The sequence below is a fragment of the Bos grunniens genome, chromosome 2, assembly GCF_055505025.1.
Source record: "Bos grunniens cultivar Pamir isolate PY7600 chromosome 2, Bosgru_T2T1.0, whole genome shotgun sequence".
In the NCBI taxonomy this organism is placed as follows: Eukaryota; Metazoa; Chordata; class Mammalia; order Artiodactyla; family Bovidae; genus Bos; species Bos grunniens.
The window spans coordinates 7750982-7771024 of NC_141166.1; the positions used below are offsets into that span (position 1 = coordinate 7750982).

The following is a 20043-nucleotide window of genomic DNA, read 5'->3' on the forward strand; positions in this document are numbered from 1 at the left end:
GATGATGGGCATCAGGAGAGAGAGCTGTTAGGAAACTGAACTGAACTGTTGACACAGGTTAGAAAAATTCATCCTCTTTGGGGGGTTGTCAGGGGGGCGGGGAGGGACAGGGTGGGGTGAGAAAGAGTTTAAAATAGGTGACCTTTTCAAGCAGATGTGGGAGGAAGGAAGGGCCCTGACATCACAGCTGAGAGGCCCAGAGCTCCGTTGTGGCCCAGGGGCCAGGGCCACCAGAGCGGGGCCCTGGGGCCTGAGTCACTCCCACCTGTAAGTCAGGGGACCAGGCCAAACCCCGGGGTGGGGGCGTTGTCCTGGGAGGAGCCGGCGGCGGGCGGGCAAGCGGGCAGAGGAGGCAGCTGCTGCATACCCTGCATCTCCTTCCTTCCCTCAGCTTCCCTCCTGCAGGCCGCCTGCCCATTGCATCACGGAGGCCTGAGCAAGGCACAGCTCCTCAGTTTTCTCATCTGGGAAATGGGGTGAAGGGAGAAGGCTCAGGTCCAGGTGTCTCTGCTGGTCACAGATGATCTCACCCCAGCTATTCACCTCCACTCACTGCAAGCACACCTGCGGGAGAGCTGGAACCCATCCTGCCTTAGGCCTCCATCCAAGCTCTTCATTCCCCACCCCCAACTCCCACCCCAGGACCTCGTCTCCTACGGCCGGCTGTGCTGTCCATCCCCAGGCGCTGGGGGCAGACAAGGCAAGAGTGTAGGCTCCAGGGCCTGAAGATCCAGCTCTCTCCCTGACACCTGGTGACCCTTCACCTTTCTTACCTCCCTTTTCCCTCCTATAGCGTGGGGATATCTAACATCTGGGCTTCCCAGGTGGCGCTAGTGGTAAAGAACCCACCTGCCAATGCAGGAGACACAGAGACTCGGGCCGGGAAGATCCCCTGGAGGAGGGCATGGCAGCCCACTCCAGTATTCTTGCCTAGAGAATCCCATGGACACAGAGGAGCCTGGTGGGCTCCAGTCCATGGGGTCGCAAAGAGTCGGACACGACTGCAGTGACTTGGCGCGTGCATATCTAACTTCCAGGTTGTGCTAAAGATAAAAAAGATCCTCTTATGAAAGTTGGCTTCCTTTGCCCTTCCCCCTCCCCCAATTTTTTTATCGTGGTAAAACACACAATTTACCATCTTGACCATTTTTAAGTATATAGTTCAGTGGCATTAACTATATTCACAACGTGCTCACCACCTTCCGTCTCCAGGACTCTTCATCTTGTAACACTGAAACTCTGGACCCATTGAACAATGACTCCCCCTCACCCCTGGCAACCACCATTCTACTTTCCGAGTCTATGAATTTGGTTGACTCCTCTAAGTTCCTTGTGTAAGTGGGTCATATGGTTATTTGTCTTTCTGTGACTGGTTTATTTTACTTATGTCCTCAAGGTTCTTCCATGCTGTAGCGTTGTGTTGGAAATGCCTTTCTATTGGAGACTAAATAGTATTCCATTAGAACACATTTTTTTTGTCTATTCACCCATAGCTGGATAGTTGAGTTGCTTCTGTGTTTAGTTATTATCAATAATGCTTCTATGAACAGGGTCTCAAATATTTCTTTGAGACCCTGCTTCCAATTCTTTTGGATATATACCCAGAAGTGGAATTGCTGGATCATATGGCAAGTCCACTTCTAGTTTTTTGACGAATCACAATACTGTTTTCCACAGTGGTTGGACCATTTTACATTCTCATCAACAGTTCCTTTACCTCCCGCCCCTACCCTTGTTCCTGCTGCCCTGAAGCCTTTCAGAATTTCTTAAATGGATGAACTCCAATGGTGCTAACAGCCCTTGGCTGGCCCACCACGAAGCCCTTGACTCCAGGCTGGCTGAAAGCGGAGACGGTTTCACTCATCGGTGACTCTGACTAAGAGCTGGTGGTGGGACAGGGAAGTTTACTAAACACCAACCGTGCATCAAGTGCCCTCCTGGGCACTCTTTACGCATCATCTTCTTCACTCCTCACCGCACAGAGTTGTTATCAGCCTGCCAGGAGAGCGCCCTGCGAGGTGCCCTGACTTGCCCAAGCAAATATCAGTGAGCTATAAAGCTGGAGAAGTGGGCAGGGCTCGGTTTACAAAAGTCCTTGAAAACACTCTATCTGGAGGGTCATGGGAGCCGTGGCGGGTTTTAGACCGGATAGGGGAGGGGACCGAGTGGTGGGAGGGCAAGGTGATCAGCTCCCGCTGAAAGCTGAGCAGAACTGAGACAGGGAGGGAAGAAGGGAGGATTGTGGGGGTTTTGTTTTGTGTTTTGGTTGCACTGTGAGGCCAGCCAAACTTCCTGGACCAGAGACTGGACCTGTGCCCCCTGCAGGGGAAGCGCAAAGTCTTAGCCACTGGACCACCAGGAAAGTCCAGGGTTGTGGTCTAATTTTTGCCTACCAGAGCAGTAAGAAGGGAGACCTTATCTTGGCAAAGAAGGGAGGAGATACAGGCAAGGACAGATGGCAACGGACTTGGCACGTGTGACCGGGAATGAGCCATCTGAGCTGGGACTGGGGGGCTGGAGCTTTAGGAGGGTCCACGTTGCCAAGTCCAGGGGCTGTGTGGTTTTTAGGCGAGTTACTTTTCTTCTTGATTCTCGAGTTCCTCATCTGCAGTGTGGGCTTAATCACAGTAACAACCTCCTGGGGAGCTGTGAAAGTTCAATGAGATCACTAAGACAGGCAGAGACTGACTTAGGGCAATGCCTGGCACACAGCAAGTGCCCATAACCACCGAACATTGTGGAATCCTCACTGTTCCCAGGGCAGCCTCCCAGGTAGGCTGGGGGTCTTCAACCCCCCAGGAGCATCCCTAAGTCTGGCTCTTTAGGGTGGGCTCTATCGGATGACATTTCTCTGCTTCCTGGCAGGGAGAGTGGAAATGACAGCCTTGTCTGCAGGTGCTACCTCCCAGCTCCCTTCCCTCCTGGCCCCCCTGCCCGACTCCTCCCCCCTCCCCCTCCCCTCCCCTTCCCCTCCCCCTTTCCCCCTTCCCCCTCCCCCCTCCAGCTCCTGCTCTGCTCCCCTGGTCTATTTCCAGCCACAGGGCTGCCTGAAGCCGGTGGCAGGTGTGGGTGGTGAGTCAGAGCTGGGCTGAGCGGACATGGTAGCCCTGGGGGCCTGCCGCTGTCACAGCCTCCCTCCCTCGGCCTTTCCCAGCAGCGCTATGAGCACTTTGATGGGGGGTGGGGAAGCAGAACCAGTGCCAAAGAGCCCCCGAGCAGTGTCACCAAGAAGACAAGGGGACAGAGCCCCAGCATGCCCCACATCAACCTCTTTGCTGGCTGGAGGTGGAGGCAGGGACCCAGCCCTGTTCCTCTCCACTCCCAGCATACCTAGGACAGGGCTCGGCACCTGGCAAGGATGCAGTATGTGTTCACTGACTGGATGGGCCAGCATTTGCATGGGACTTTGAAGACATAGGATTTGCTGTGTGCCCGATGCTTGTGAGGAAACAGAGCAAGAATTCTGCAGATTAAACCGACAGTCCGAGTTTATGTGACCCTGAGCACGTGAAATGGCCTCTCCAAGCCTCAGTTTGCTCATCAGTGAAATGGGCATAACACCATGTACCTTGTAAAGGACCACTGTGAGGTGTAAAGGGGGCCGCCTGAGAAAAATGGCTACTGAGCCTCGGATGGAATCTATAATAACAAGGGTCATATTGTGTTACGAGTGGATTACTGTATGTGATCCTCTTCCCTGGGTAGCGGGCAGCTCCTGGGTCAGGGCTGGGGCTTTCTCTCATTCACATTTGCTCCCTCGGGGCCAGGTGCTGGGCCAGGCACAGAGCCAGTCCTCCATACATGTTTGTTGCACAACCGACTGACCCAGTGCATGCCTAGAGCTTGTTAGGTGGTGAAAAGTGCTAACTGCAACAGCAGGCCACAGGCTATTTCTATCGAAAAGAGGAGCCTGCTTTTGGCTTACCATTTCTTAAGCACTTGTAAACCAAGAGCTTTGTAGTTGATTTCATCAAATTTTTACAGCACCGCACAGGCTGGTACTGTTATCCCCATTTTACAGATGAGGGAACTGAGGTCCAGCGACCTTAGGTCACTTGTTCTAGAAGTGGAGCTGAGTCTAGTCCCAGGTCTGCCAGGTCTTCCAAAGTTCTTGAAAATTTGAAAGTTTAGTCGCTCAGTCGTGTCCAACTCTTTGCGACCCCATGGATTGTGGTCTACCAGGCTCCTCCGTCCACGGGATTTTCCAGGCAAGAGTACTGGAGTGGGTTGCTATTTCCTTCTCCAGGGGATCTTCCTGACCCAGGGATCGAACCCAGGTCTCCCACATTGTAGGCATACACTTTACCATCTGAGCCACCAGGGAAACCCCAAAAGTTCTTAATCATCCCCAATTTTGCCGGTGTAGACAGAACAGGGAGTTGGGAAGGCACACGTGCTGACCTGTGCTGCCTTGAGATGGCCAGGACCTTGGGATTGGAAGGGCCTATCTGTGTGTCTGTGTGCCCCACTAGGGATGGGCCTATGTCTCCTTCAGCTCAGTAAGTCCCGGGCTGAGGACAGGGTTTGGCAAATATTTTATTAAGATAGGAGTCTCCAGAGTGAACGAATGGCCTTCTCTCCTGACTGGGTCCCACATGGTTGAGATAGCACAAACTGGTCCATGTGAAGGCACTGCATTTCTGGGCATCATCCCAACCCAGCTGGCAACAGCAGATGCCTGAGAGGGTCAGCCCCTGGCTGAGCTGGCTCCTTAGTCAGAGTCAGCACTTCCTTCTATTTCGGATTCTCCCTGTCCAGCCCCATATCAACCATCCTTCTCTCTGCCTCCTGAGACTCTAGAGTTCTTCCCTGTCCCCCACCCAGCTCTTTCTCCCTTATTTTATTTAATTTTTATTTTTTTGTCTGTACCACACGGCATGTGGGATCTTAGTTCCCTGAGCAGGGATCAAACGCATGCTCCTGGCATTGGAAGCATGGAGTCTTAACCACTGGGCCTCCAGGGAAGTCCTTCACATCTAGCTCTTGCACTTGGCCAAGTAGGACTTGCTTTGGGGGTCATTGAGGTAGTTCCATGTTGAGTGGGCTGGGCCTTTTAACTTAATTGAGTCTTACAGTCATTAGTCATTGCCCACTCCTCAGTTCCTAGCACAGTGTCAAATACACAATAGGAGCTCAATAAATATCTGTTCAATGAATGAACACATCTCAGGACTCAACATACCTATGACTCTATTGCTTTCTCTGCTCACAAAGTTCTGGATTGATGTGTGTGTGTGTGGCCTTGGCATTTCCAGGCCTTGATGTTCCCATCTTTGAAATGGGTGGGTTGGCTGGAACCAGCCCTGTCCACCCCAGTATCTACAGCAGCTGACAGTGGGCATTCCCCATGTAGAGCCTTTCTCCCCCACCCCTGTGCACACTCGGATACAACTGCTGTGGGGGAAGCAAAGCCCTATAATGATTTGTGATCATAAACTGATGGACCTGGGAACTAGCCACTCGCTGTGGCTTGGGCCTTTACAATCCTCTATGCAAGAGCAAGACTCCTTTGTTCTCTTCAAGGAAGCAGATTGCAGAGCATCGGGTGTGAATGACATGATTGCAGGGATTCAGTTGTTCATCTCTTTACCGATTTACCAACTGTTTATGGAGCATCTTCTAAGTACCCAGCCCTGGGGATACAATCATGAATAAAAAGCCCTTTGGGAGCTTGTGTTTTGGTGAGAGAGACAGGGGATTAAAAAATAAGGCTACATATTAAGTGGGAAGATTTCTAATTACAGTAAGTGCCCTGAAGGAAATTATCAGGGTGCTGGGCTAAAGGGGGTTACCTTAGCTGAGGGGGGAGGGTCAAAACTGGTCCTGAAGCTTCATTGAAGAGCTTTTTGGAAAAGGTGCTGAGCTTGCAAAAAGCAGAGGGAAGAGCATACCAGGCAGAAGGAAGAGTTTGTGCCAAATCTCCAAAAGGGGAAAAGCGATAATTGGATATCCTTTTCATTTTCTTAAAGAAAAGAAAGGTAAAACTACAACTCTTCAGTTATTATTGATAGCAGTGCCAGATTAATTCATTCAACTGACAAGCCCCTACTGTCTGGCTGGCCCTGTGCTAGGCCAGGGGACCAGCAGTGATGCTTGGGGGCCACATTCTTGTCACACACATCGGGGATCTGGCACCCCCACGGAGATGAGCTGGGCCGATGTTTGGGAAGGGCTCCCAGCTTGGGTCCTCGGGGAATCCAAATAAACCCCGCAGGTTCTGGCATCCCAGGCCTCCCGCCCGCCAGCTCCTGGCCTCCTAGGAGGGAGGCTTCTGTTTCCTGCTTCTCCCTCCCCCACCCACCTGGGCACAGAGGGTCTTTCATCCATTGTTACTGCTTCCTGCCCATCCATCTCCAGCTGCTGGTCTGAACCCTGCAGATTTACACTGACAAGCGGATGCTTTTACCAGGACCCTCAAGGGGGACAAGGGAGGGGAGTGGCCTGGAGTGGAGGGAGAGGGGGAAGCTAGAGCTTTGTGACAAGGAAGAGTTTCCTGCCCTAAAGAGGCAGCAGACCCTGAGGGCTGAGAGGACCGGAAGCAGACCTCTGTCCCTAAAGCCTTCCCCCACCACCACCCCCCATGCTAGGGGAGGGAGTGATTAATGACCCCTGACTCAGCAGGGCCTCCATGCCCCTTGGATGGGGTTTGGGTTCAGCCACGTCTTCCCTGGCCGCATTTCTGATGTGTGGTGTGGAACGAGGGCGAGGCTTATGGTCAGGAGACTGGGCTTTATGTCCAGCTCTGCCAACTCCTTGCTGGGTGATTTAGGCAAATTCTGTAGCCTCTCTGAGCCTCAAGTGTTCCTCATTTGGCAGGTGAGGCTAATAATCCACACCCAGCAGTGTTGTAAAAATGAATGTGATCATGGAAGATAGACGGTTGCCAAACGCCGTAAAATGAAAAGCATTTCTTCCCCTCCGGCTCTCCTATCCAAAGTAGGAAGGTTACCAATTGGCTCCTGCTCAGGAAGGCTTGAACATCTACTGCATGCTAGCATTGCAGATAAGGGGCAATGAGATTCAGTTCTAAGTGAGACCGACAAGTAGACAGACACGAGTCAGGCAATTGGTTGAAGCATCTGAACCAGACAGCTCAGAGTATGGCTCTGGGGTCAGCCTGCTGGGGCCCGCCACTTACTGGCTGTGTGGCTATATGCAAGTCATGTATCCTCTCTTGGCCTCAAATTCTTAAATCTATAAAATGAGGAGAAGAATTACCCACCTGGTACAATTATTGTGATGATTCAATTATTTAATATTTGTAAAGCACTTACTACAGTGCCTGTCACATCAGCTGTTGTTCAGTCGCTCAGTCGTGTCCAACTCTTTGTGGCTCCATGAACTGCAGCACCCCAGGCTTCTCTGTCCATTGCTATCTCCCCGAGTTTCCTCAGACTCATGTCCATTGACTTGATGATGCCATCCAACCATCTCATCCTCTGTCACCCCTTTCTCCTCTTGCCTTCAATTTTTCCCAGCATCAGGGTCTTTTCCAATGAGTCAGCTCTTCACATCAGGGGGCCAAAGTATAAGTCTCAATAAGTAAAAGTTATGGGGACCGCATTTCACCCAGAATATCAGGAGCCCCGTCCCTGAGCGGAACTGCAGTAACCAAAGCAGAAAGGCCAGTGATACTGAGTGAGCAGCTGGTCAGGCGTCCGTTCTCCATGAGGTCATGTCTGTCTGTCCAGGACAGCGCAGGATCAGGGATCACCAGTTCATCTAAGGTCATCTGCACGAAGTTGGAGTTGATCCTGAACCCCAAGGTGCTGGAGATGCTGGTGGCCACGTGATCCCACCAGGCAGTGGAAAAGCATTTCTTTGTGGCCCTGACGGGCTCTTACTTCCTAAGACTGAGCTCCCTAAAACGGCACAAGCTGGTCCACACTGTGCTGTCTGAGAGGCTGGCTGGCCCATGAGCTGACCATCTAGGACAGACCCCTGCCCAGTGGAGTGAGAACCCTCAACCAGACATGAAGGTTCAGTCCCTCACTGCTTGGGTGGGAGCAAGAAAACTCAAAGAAGTCCCTGAATCCCAATAGAGATGGAGGATCCAGATGGGAATGTCCTGGGTGAGAATGAAGCACTGGGATTTGTAAGGGATGAGGGCCCCGAACCCCTTTCTACTGGCATGTACATATCCTCTGGACACAGCAGCTCATTCCCATGAAAGCTCAGCCAAAGGAAGAGCAGCACCTCTGACTCCTGCTCTTGCCCTGACAGTCAGGAAAAGCTGCCCGGTTGTTTCATGTTCAGTTGTGACTAAGGAATAACCAGACCTGACAAGCTGGAAATGATCCTGTACGTTAAAAGCAAAATTAGCATTTGAAGAAAGTTATCATGTACAGGTGCTGATGAAGTCAACTCGGAGCGGCGAGGAGGTAGCCCAGTGAGGGCCCAGTGCAGCTAGTGCTGGAATGCAGGATGGTATGAAAAGCTGAGCCTTCGATGGTGTGGAAGAGCCACGAAGGGCAGACCTGAAGGGGGCACAATGCCAGCAAAGGCACGGAAACAAGAAGCAGCATTGGGTGCTCCGTGGAAGGGCAAGTGGAGATCCAGACGAGGCACATTGGGAGATGATGCAGGCCTAGGACTCAGGGTACTGTAAGCTGTGGGAAGGGGATGGGTCCTGATCCTGTAGATGATTGAAGATTCAGGCAGAGGAGGACAGGCCAGATTTTGGTTCTTCTCAAGCCCTGGTTGAAGTATGATGGACAGGTTTGAGGTGGAGCCTGAAGCCAGGGAGATCACAAGCTGGTCGGTGTAGTAGTGCTGTGGGAAGTCAAATGGGGGAGGGTTCGATGAGAATAATGTACGTCTAAAGAGCCTAGCACAGTGCCTGACACACAGTAGGTATTCAGTTAAAGGTCGCTGTAAATATGGTTAAATGACGACGGTCTGGTTAAAGAAACACGGAGAAAGTCACATCTGTAGCAATCTTTGACTAGCAGGGTGAGAGAAGAGGAGTCAAAGAATTGCTTAGCTATTTATTAAGCACTCATCATGTCAATGGCACCCCACTCCAGTACTCCTGCCTGGAAAATCCCATGGACGGAGAAGCTTGGTGGGCTGCAGTCCATGGGGTCGCTACGAGTCGGACACGACTCAGTGACTTCACTTTCACTTTTCACTTTCATGCATTGGAGAAGGAAATGGCAACCCACTCCAGTGTTCTTGCCTGGAGAATCGCAGGGACGGGGCAGCCTTGTGGGCTGCCGTCTATGGGGTCACACAGAGTCGGACACGACTGAAGCGACTTAGCAGCAGCAGCAGCATCATGTCATGGTTTTTCCAGTGGTCATGTATGGATGTGAGAGTTGGACTGTGAAGAAAGCTGAGCACCAAAGAATTGATGCTTTTGAACTGTGGTGTTGGAGAAGACTCTTGAGAGTCCCTTGGACTGCAAGGAGATCCAACTAGTCCATTCTAAAGGAGATCAGTCCTGGGTGTTCATTGGAAGGACTGATGCTAAAGCTGAAACTCCAATACTTTGGCCACCTTCTGCAAAGAGTTTATTCATTGGAAAAGACCCTGATGCTGGGAGGGATTGGGGGCAGGAGGAGAAGGGGACGACAGAGGATGAGATGGCTGGATGGCATCACCGACTCGATGGACATGAGTTTGAGTGAACTCTGGGAGTTGATGATGGACAGGGAGGCCTGGCGTGCTATGATTCATGGGGTCGAAAAAAGTCGGACACGACTGAGCGACTAAACTGAACATCATGTAATGAGTTAATTCACCCATTCATGGTAGTCCAGCTCCACTCATACACCACTTCTTCTTGGGCACCTCCTATGTGCAAGGCACTTTCCTAGATGCTGAAGCTACAAAACGAACCAGAGCTGAGCCTAGTGCCCCAGTGTCCACTGTTCAGACTTTGTCCAGTGATGGAAGGACTGACGGTCTTCATCAGATGGCCTGAGACTGCCAGGGCCTCTGGAGCTGCCTCCTGGCAGTCTGCAGACGTCTCAAGCCCAGCATGTCCCAAACTGGGTTCCCACCCCTGCCCTTCTATCTGCATGTCTCCCCACCTCAGGAAGTGGCCCTGCCACCCACCAGGCGGTAGGGCCAGAGGGCTGGGTATCCCTTCCAGGGCCCTCTTCCTCCCTTCCCTCCACCCCACCTCCGACCCCATCCATCTACAGCTTCTGGGAAGCTTATTTCCAAAACATATCATGAATCCATCTGGTTCTCGCTGTTTCCTTTCCCATCTTAGTCCAGGCCACCAGCAGTCCTATCTGGATCCCATGGCCATTATTGCCTAACTGGTCTTCTTGCCACGGCCCCTCCGTCATTACCCCAGGCAGCAGGCATGAGCAAACTTCTTCAAAGGCAAACCACTCCCCATGAGCCCACGGCGGAAAACCTGGTTTCAGGAGCTTCCCGTGGACCTGGAGTCTAATCCATAAGCCCCAGCAGGTCCTCAAAGCCCGCACGGGCCTGGGCCTGCCTCCTTCCAAGCTCCTGCAAGCCTACAGCCCTTCCCTCTCTCCCCTGGCAGGGGCCTTCCAAGCCTCTTGAACCACCGAGCTCTGTCCCACCTTTGGGCTTTTGTGCATGCTACTGTGTCTCCTGAGATGCCGTTCCCTCCATTCTTTGCTGGACTGGTTCCTTCTCATTCTCCAGGTCTCAGTTTATTTATTTACTTTTATGTTTAAGTTGGTTTTTTTTGTTTGTTTTGATGTGGAGCATTTTTAAAGTCTTTACTGGATTAGTTACAATACTGCTTCTGTTTTATGTTTTGATTTTTTTTGGCCAAGAAGCATGCGGGACCCCAGATCCTTGATCAGGGATCGAACCTGCACTCCTGCATTAGAAGGCAAAGTCCCAACCACTAGACTGCCGGGACTCTGTTAAATGGCCCCTCCTTCCAGGGACTTCCCTGGCAGTCTGGTGGTTAGGACTCTGAGCTTCCATGGCCAGGGCCGTGGGTTTGATCCTTGCTTGGGGAACTGAGATCCCATGGTGCAGCCATAAAAGCATATTATATAAAAAAAGGTTAAAAAAAAAATATATATATATATCACCTCCTCCCAGAAGCCTCCCTACCTACCCTGGTCTCCCCTATTAGTCTCCATCTCAGCAGTGTCCCTCCCTCATAGCACTTAACCCAACATGCAATTATTTAACTTGTCCACTTTCGCCATCTGTCTCCCACCCTCATGTGACTAGACCTCTTGAAGGCAGTGTCCACATCTGCCTCCCTCCCTTGGTGTTCCTACAGCCCAGCATCGTACCTGCCCTGCAGCCAGCCTGTGCTGACACTGCCTAAAAACACCGAGCTCCCGGCCAGCACGTCAGCCCTCTGCAACACTTCCCAGCTCCCCTCTGTTCAAACAGAGGCACTCTCTCTCCTCTCCAAGACCTCAGTGGAAGAACTTGTGGGTTATCTTGTCATCTATCAATCTCTAATAAGCCAGGTTATTTTTAGAACAGGTGAAAGCAACGATCTAACATCTCTGAGAGGATTTTCCACTCCCATCTGCCTTTCTACTACAATTTGGTTTCCTGTGGTGGTTGCGGAGGCTGTGAGCCTGCAGGCTTTGTTATTCTGGGCTGCAGCGAAGGGCCTGAGGAGAAAACTCACCCCTCTCTTGCGCCTTCTTCCACCCTGCGTGGTCAGAAATTTAAGGTGCCTAGTACCATCCCCTGGCATACTGTGGGAAGCCCGGGAAGGAGCCTGCTGCTCCTCACTTGCTGTGTGACCCTGGGCTCATCACTTTCCCTTTCTGAGCTGAGTTACTCATCTATAAAAAGAGGGGGTTGGAGGGTTAGCTACTCAAGACTCTGACTGCTAAGATTTGGATGAAACCATGAGCGAGTGAGTCTTTTCCATCCCCAAACATCAATTACGTGCAGGTCTCAGTTCTTTCTATGAACAAAATGTAGTAGGGGGGCCTCTTATAGCCCTTATGCAAATGTATGCAAATTAATGTAAAAATAAAGGGCCCCAGAAGCTCTTGTTCACAGGACCAAGGTCTGGCCTGACCCGGGCTGGAGGGAAAAGCTTAGTTCATGCTTTCAGCCTGCTTGGCTGTCTTGCCCCACGCCCCACTCGAACAGAAAGGAAACTGCAACCACAGAGGGAAAGTGACTTGCCCAAGGTCACCAAGCAAGACACTGGCAAAGGGTATTAGCAGCCAGGTCAGCATTCCAGCACTTTTCTCACGTGCTGTTCCTGCTATTCGACTGCAGGCCTGGGACTAGGACCTGGCTCTAAGGGAAGGGAGGTGCATCCTCTGGTCAAGACAAAGTGGACGAGAATATGCTTGGGCAGGAAGCTCAACCAAAACGCTCTATATTTGGAGCAGGGAGATAGATACCCTTTTGGTTCTGTGATCAGAGTGAAGACGTCCTTTGGATCAGATGTTGGAAAATGGAGATGTGGAGAGAGAATGCCGTGTAGAAGGAGTAACATCTGCCAAGAAGCAGATACAGAAGAGGTGGTGGCACAGCCAAGGCCAGGCGTTCCTGCTTATGAAGACAACTTCTAGACAAGCTTCCCCACTGTACCCCCTTCCAACAGAAATTCTCCACTGCCGATAGGATAGAGCATATGAAGGCAGAGAGTGAAAAGCTGGAGATTGATGCGGGGAGCTGCTGATACAAGGTCTGGAATAGTAGGTGGAGGGATCCTGACTTTATTCTGAGAACAATAAGGAGCCATTTAAGGTTTTACGGCAGCGAGAGAGAAGTCATCAGATTTGCACAGAGGATGGCCCGATTGGCTGCTGGCAGCAGGGAAATCAGTTTGAAGACTGGGGCAATAGTCCCAGGGGTTAAGGCAAAGGCGGAAACCAAGGGGAGAAGGCAGCGGGGATAGCATGAACTCCTGTGTGAACCGAGCAATCTGAGCTTGCTGGGTTGGGGAAGCCAGGGAGAGGATTGAGAAGGGTGAAGAGTTCTGTTTAATCCAGGGAGGAAGGAGACTCAGGCGCTTGCTCTCTCTCCTTCTGGGGTAGGGGGGCTCGCCCCCAGCCTGGTGCTCAGGCGGGAGGAGAAGGAGGAGCATAGGTCCGTGGAGCAGCTGCTTACCAGGAATCCAGGACAGAGGGCAGCTTGACTTAGTTCTCTGGGGACTTTTATTCTATTTCTTCAACTTGTTAAGGAAAGACCTGAGGGCCTCGGGGGACCACAAGTCAATTATTTCTCAACCATTTATTTAGGACTCACTGGGGCAGAGTATTCGTGTGGAAGACCGATAGGCTGAGGTCTCAAAGTGGGACATCTGATCTGCATAGGGTTTTTTTTTTAATTTGAGATTTATCTACAGGATAAGCACTTGAACGACATCTGTAATGGGTTGAATTGTGTCCCCAAAAGATAGACATTGAAGGACTAAAACTTAGCACTTCACAATGTGACCTTACTTGGGGATTCAGTTGTTGCAAATAGAAGATGAGGTCATGCAGAAATAGGGTAGGCCTTTAATCTCATATAACTGCTGTCTTTATAAGAAGAGAAGCAGGTAGGGAATTCCCTGGCAGTACAATGGTTAGGACTCTGGGCTTCTACCGCCGTGGGCCCGGGTTCAGTCCCCCATCTGGGAAACAAAGATCCCAAATAAGAGGAGAGAGACACACAGGGAGAACGCCACGTGATGACAGAGGCTGAGTTTCGAACAATGCAGCTGAAAACCACAGAATGCCAGGGACTGACGGCCACCACTAGACGGCAGGAAAAGGCAAGAAAGGATTCTCTCCCCAGAGTCAGACGACACGGCCCCAAGGACGCCTTAGTATCCATCCTCTGACCTACAGAGCAGTGAGAAAAGACATTTCTGTTATCGTAAGCCACCTGGTTGGTGCTTCCGTGTTACAGGTAGCCCTGCTGCTGCTGCTAAGTCGCTTCAGTTGTGTCCGACTCTGTGCGACCCCAGAGACGGCAGCCCACCAGGCTCCCCCGTCCCTGGGATTCTCCAGGCAAGAACACTGGAGTGGGTTGCCATTTCCTTCTCCAATGCATGAAAGTGAAAAGTGAAAGTGAAGTCACTCAGTAGTGTCCAACTCCTAGCGACCCCATGGACTGTAGCCTACCAGGCTCCTCCGTCCATGGGATTTTCCAGGCAAGAGTACTGGAGTGGGGTGCCATTGCCTTCTCCACAGGTAGCCCTGAGACACTAGCAAAACATTGAAAAAAATTGCATTTCACTTTTTGTCCATTTCAGCCCCGATCACCACTTTGAAGGAGGGTATCCTAGAGCAAACACGTCCACACCACTCTCTTGCTCAGAACTTGTCCACAGTTCCCTGGGAACCCAGGCAAGGCTTTGAGCTACTCCTTGCCTCCCCAGTCTCACCACTCAGCACCTTCTGCTGCCCTCTTGGCGCCAACACACCGTCTCTTTGGGCCTTTCCTCTTGTTACTCCCTCCAGTCACCCTCTGTGCCCCCAACCCCGGTTCTCGCTTTCCTTTCCTCAGTGGAAAAAGAAAGTGCGACCCTGAGAGGAAAAGGCAGAGGGCCAGGGGCAGAACCCGAACTCCACTCCAGCACCCCCAACCTCGCCCCCCAGCCCCAGCACATCCTGCCCCCCGAGGTGGCCCTGCACAAGCTATCACCCACGCACAGCTACCCCGTCCCCAGCCTGCAGCTTCCTCTGACACACATTTTCCATTGCTGGGCGGGGCAGAGCAGGTTACAGGTGAAAACAAGCTCCGAGGTTTCCTCTCCAGGGTCCTTCCCCCACCGCCCAGGCCTCACCTGGGTTTGGTTTCTGTCCCTCCCCACCCCACAGGTCCGCAGCCCCAACTTCAGTGGCACAGCATCAACAGGCCACCAGCCTACGTGAGGTGTCGCCTGGTGTCCCGGAGCGGGTGCAGGGCAGCTGTCAGAATGGCAGCTCTGCTGTGTGTGAGCTATGTGACTCTGGGCAAGCCCCTGGGCCTCGCTGAGACTTCCCTCCCCATCTGTAAAAAGAGAAGGAATTCCAGCCCCCCTGGGACTGTTGCGGGTGGAGAGGGGGAATTAAATGGAACAATGGAAAGAGCATGAGTGAGCTCTACCAATCTGATTATTGATAAACAGGGATCCGGGCAGGGGAAGGTCCCTTGTTCTGGGCCCAGCTCCATGCCAGGCCCTGAGGGTGGACGAGTTGGGGTCTAGATGCTAATGGAGAGAACCCAGAAGGTACTGGAGTTAGAGACTCGGGCTGTCCATTGTGACTCTGGCAGGGCAGTTTCTCGGATGCAATAAGGAGGATATCTTGCATGCTTTCTAGGTCTTCTGAGTCCGACATCCCAGAGCCTGTGCTAAGAGAAGGCCAGGCCAAGTAAGGCTTTGAGGGACTTCTGTGTCATGACCACGAGAGCCGGGGGTGAACTCTTGGCTCGAGGCCACTGCTCCTTCATTCCCTCCCACCAGCTTCTGTGGTGGGTTCTTTTGTGTCCCTGGCCATCCCGCATCCCTGCCCATCTCATCAGCCAGGTTTCCTTCTTCGGCCTTCACAAGCCCCTGTTCCTCTTTCAAGACCAGCTTGGGTGTTCCTTCCTCAGGCAGCCTTCCTGACTCACAGAAAGTCACAGTTGGGCATTTCCTCCTCGAAGCTCCTAGAACCCCTCTCCATCACCACACTTGCTCCCTTGCTTAGACTAAGGGCTGTCCACTCACCAGGTCTGAAGGAAGGCTTGAATTTTACTCACCATTGCCCGTTGAGCATTCAGCAGATGATTGGGTCCAGAGTTGATGGTGAAAGACGGGTAGGTGACAGGAGAGAGGACAGAATGAATGAAGGGTGGGTGAAGGAAAGAACAAACTGAGAGGCAGATGCATGGACAGGTATACAGGACCTCAAGAGGATGGCTGGATGGATGATTGTACGGGTGAATGGATAATTGATGAGTAATCAATGGGTCAGGAATACTCAACTCCTGAACATTACTCTTAGCATCACACATCTCTGGAATCACAAACACACAAACACACCCTGGATGTGCAGGGAACTCCACTTGCTTCCAGCCATTCTTTCCTGGCTCTGATTTCCCCTTCAGTGCATGAATGTGAGTCAAAGAATCTACCCACGAGAATCTGGGGTAAGCCGCTCATCCGAATGTCTTACCTTTATCATCCCATTATAATTTCCCAAGCATCATTGTGAAAATGATGGTGATGAATTCACTGTGAACTTTAACTATGACCCTAGGCTCTGGGAGTGAGCATTTCTGGATAGCCCTGCGTTCAAGCTCAGAAGGAACTGCTGACCATGGGGTTGGCAAAGATGCCAGGATCACTTGCAACCATTTTCCAGTTTGCCTAGTCTAGTTGCCACCATCCTGTGCAGCCCTCACCTTCTACCCCTTAACTACCCCCTCCTCCCAAAAGAGAATTTAGCAACTTAGCCAGAAGTCCTCAGTGCTCCTCTGCCATCACCCTACCCCCATGCTATCTCAAGGTCCTAGGAGAATAGGGGTTGGAGCCCATTTTGGAAGGTTATTACCTTCTCTTATTACCTTCCCTTATCTGCAAACTCCGGGAGATGGTGAGGGAATGGGGGACCTGGCGGGCTGCAGTCCACGGGGTCACAAAGAGTCAGGCACGACTTGGCAACTGAACAACAATGACAACCTTCCCTTAATCTGTTCCCTGGAATCAGCTGAGGTAGAAACACTGCAGGATTTGGGGTCAGAGGACTTCAGTTAAAGTTTTGACTTTAGCCCTTGTCAGCGGCTTCACTCTGGCAAGAAGGGGTTGGTCCAGAGGAAGACAGGCTTTGGAACCACACAGCTGTAGGTTCTAGCCTGCCCCCATCAGGGAGTACTTGTGACCCCGGGCAAGATACTCCCCTGAGTCTCTGCTTCCTCAACTGCAAAGTGGGAGCAAAAGCCCTACTGAGCTCCCAGAGATGTTGTGAGAATCGAAGGAGATGCTGCTCCACACTAGAGGCTACGGAACCCTGAAATGGGATCAGGATGAACTAAGATGCGCCGTAAGTGCAACACACACCCCAGATTTGGAAGACTTCAAAAAAGATGTAAAAACCTCTGGCATTTTCCCATCAATTTTACTTGATAATATTATTTGTTGATATTTTGAAACACTGGGCTAAATAAAATGTTATGACTTTTTTTTTTCAAAGATGATGCTCAAAAGTCCTTCCTCTGTACAGCCTCTCCGAGCGTGATGGCTTCCCTTCTGCCTGGCCACAGCATTCGCCCATGCCTCTGTCACGGCGTTCAGCAAATATTGTGGTTGTCTCTTAAGGCATCTGTCTCCCCGACTAGTCCATGAGTTCTCTGAGGTCAGGGACTCTTGTCTTGGTCATCTCTGCCCTCAGGTCCATACCCAAGAGCCTGGGACATGGCAGATCTCAGCAAAAATTAATTGAGTGGATAAATACCTGACCGTGAAAGCCGTGTGAATGTTTATTATTCGACCATACCTGGAGTCCTAAATGAATACATCAGGGTACACGTCACACATGATCAGGGCCCTGGCAGGAAACAGATGGTACATTCAAATTGAGTAATTTGAAGAGAATTGAATCAAGGGTCTATGACAAAGATGTGGGCAGGATTTAGGGAGACTAGGAGGGACAAGGCAGTGTCCCAGGGCTGGCAACCATGGAGAGTTGTTATCACTCACAGCCCGAAGGGTCGGGAGGGAGAGGGTACCTGGACCCAGAGCCACAGTTGTATGCCTGGGGCCGCTGACGGAAGCTGCAGACTTTGGGTGAGGGACACGGGCAGCCTGTGGGTGCCCTGCAGGAAGGGGCTGGGGCAATAAATAGATTGTCACCCTCCACCTGCCTCTGCCTCCTGCCCCACCCCACCAGAAGCCAGAGGACAAAGCCCATTGATGTCACCCACCAAGGTCACCTACCAAGCACAGAACAGATGGAGATGGGCAGAGGACAGTTCTGGAGGGACAAACAGAGAAATTGAGCACTAGAGTGAACGTTAGAACGCCCAGGATCTTTGAGGGGTTCTGGACATCCTTGGAAAGTATAAGAAATGGTCACAGCCAACCACAATTGTTAGTTAAGCAATTGCTGTGTGTTGGCTGCTGTGCAAACCTCTTTTCCAGGCTCAGAGAGTCCAAGGAACGTGCCCAGGGAGGACTGGAACATAGGTCGGCCTCAAAATTCTGGTTCTCCTTGCCTCTTGGTGACTTCACGTCAGGAGCCAGGCTACGCACTCTATCTACAGCATCTCTAATGTAGGTCATGTCCTTTTCCTGTCTCAGAGAGGCCAAGTGACTTCTCTGGAGCCACACAGCTTACGGGAAGTAGGGGTGGGGAGGAGAAGCAGAGTGGGAGAGTTTGCCCTTAATCGGGGCAGGCGACTGGCAAATTGCATGGTGGCGCCTCAGGGATTTTTTTTTAGCCCCATTGGCCCCAACGGGTGGAGCCACCTCTTACCAGGTGCCTCCTGGAGTCACTCCTCCAGCTGCAACCACAGGATTTAGATTTTCAGAGCTGGGCCGGGCCCTCAGCATCCTCTAGGCTGGCTCTTGTCTGTGACTCTAAAACTAATAACAATGATGGCAGCGACAGCCATGGCTTCCTGGGCCCCCGGTATATCCAGTCATTGTCATTCTCTACCTGGTCACTACATCTGGCCACAAGTCTCCCCGAGGATTTTGATACCCGTGCATGCGTGCGTGCATGTTCAGTCACTCAGTCATGTCCGACTCTACAGGCAGGTATTATGGGCTGCTCACTTTGCAGAACAAGAACGGAGGCTGAGAAGGCAAAGGACTTGTCCACTGTTACATGGCAAATCACTCTCAGAGCCAGACCTGCCCCCAAGCCAGTGCCTGCAGCTCAGAGCACTGACTCCGGACCCAGACAGGCTGAGTTCATCTGCACCTACCAGACGGGCTGACCTCCGGCAAGCCATTTTTCTGCACCTAAGTTTCCACACCTGTAAAATAGGAATGACATAGTACCTACTTCATTTGGTTGTGGTGAGGATGAAATGATCATTCTCTGCAAAGCACGTCAAACACCGGCTAGAACATACCAAGGGCTTCAGGATTATTTTACCTCCAAGTCCACCAAGCTTTCCACCCCCACCTGCAGAGGCTCTTAGAATTGTGTTCCTGCGGGACCCTGGCTTGCACAGTAGCTGACTGGGTAGCTGCCACCCCACCGGGGCATGCCTATGCCTACTTCTTCCCTACTCACCCAACCCTCACCACAACCTCATCCCACTTTACAGACAAGGCAACTCAGGCCCAGAGAGAAGGGATAACCTGGCCAGGCCTTCACACCTCAGACATCTCAGAGCCAGGATGGCAGCTCCCACAGCCAAGCTGGTAATCCCCTACTTCTCCCAACTGCAGGAAACCCAGATTGTTGTGATTATTGGTATTGTCATCCCAAACAATGCCCGAGAAGACAACAATGCGACAATCACGGAGGGTGCTTATTTCCACAGGCTCCACAATCATCCCGAGGCCCAGCGGGGAGGGAGCCTGGGGCTTTAAGAAGAGGCTCCTCAAGGCAGGATGAACAAACAAGCAGTGAAAACCCTGCAGCTGGGCCCCAGGTGCTGGGAGAGAGAGTGGGGCAGGAAGCGGGCAGGCCATTTCTTTCTTTCCTCTTCTTTCTTATTTGTTTGAGAAGCAACTTTACTTTCTAAATCGGTCATTGTCACCCGTTGGCCCCTGCCCCACCTGGGCCAGGGCCTCTGGTGACGGGAGCTCTGGAGGAAGTTCTAGGGGGCAGGCAGGACGAGGGTGCTAGGTGTGGCAGGGCCCAGCTGGACCTGGCGGGGGGGCCTCGTCCCCCTCCTCCTTGTGACCGGAGCCTGGCAGACAGTGCTTGCCTGTTTGACCCGGATCCTCCGGGTTCAGCTGCCAGTGGACAGGGGCCCATCCTAAACCGGGGGGTAGTGGGGACAGTGGTTAGGGGCAAGGCCCTCGAGTCAGACCCGTCTAGCTTCCCAGCTCTGTGATCTCATTTCTCTGAGCCTCTGTTTTCTCATCTGTAAAATGGGAGTGGTTGCTGTGAAGATTAAACATCATTAAATAACACGACCTGGGTAAAGCATTTAGCACGTTGACTAGCACTTAGCATATTCACTAGCTGGAGACTCACTTAA

The 20043-nt window shown here is 51.9% G+C and overlaps 1 pseudogene; it reads left to right on the top strand.

Moving 5' to 3' along the window:
- The first annotated feature begins 2697 nt into the window (after positions 1-2697).
- On the top strand, positions 2698-8121 carry LOC147377373 (bolA-like protein 1; annotated as a pseudogene).
- The last annotated feature ends 11922 nt before the right edge of the window (positions 8122-20043 follow it).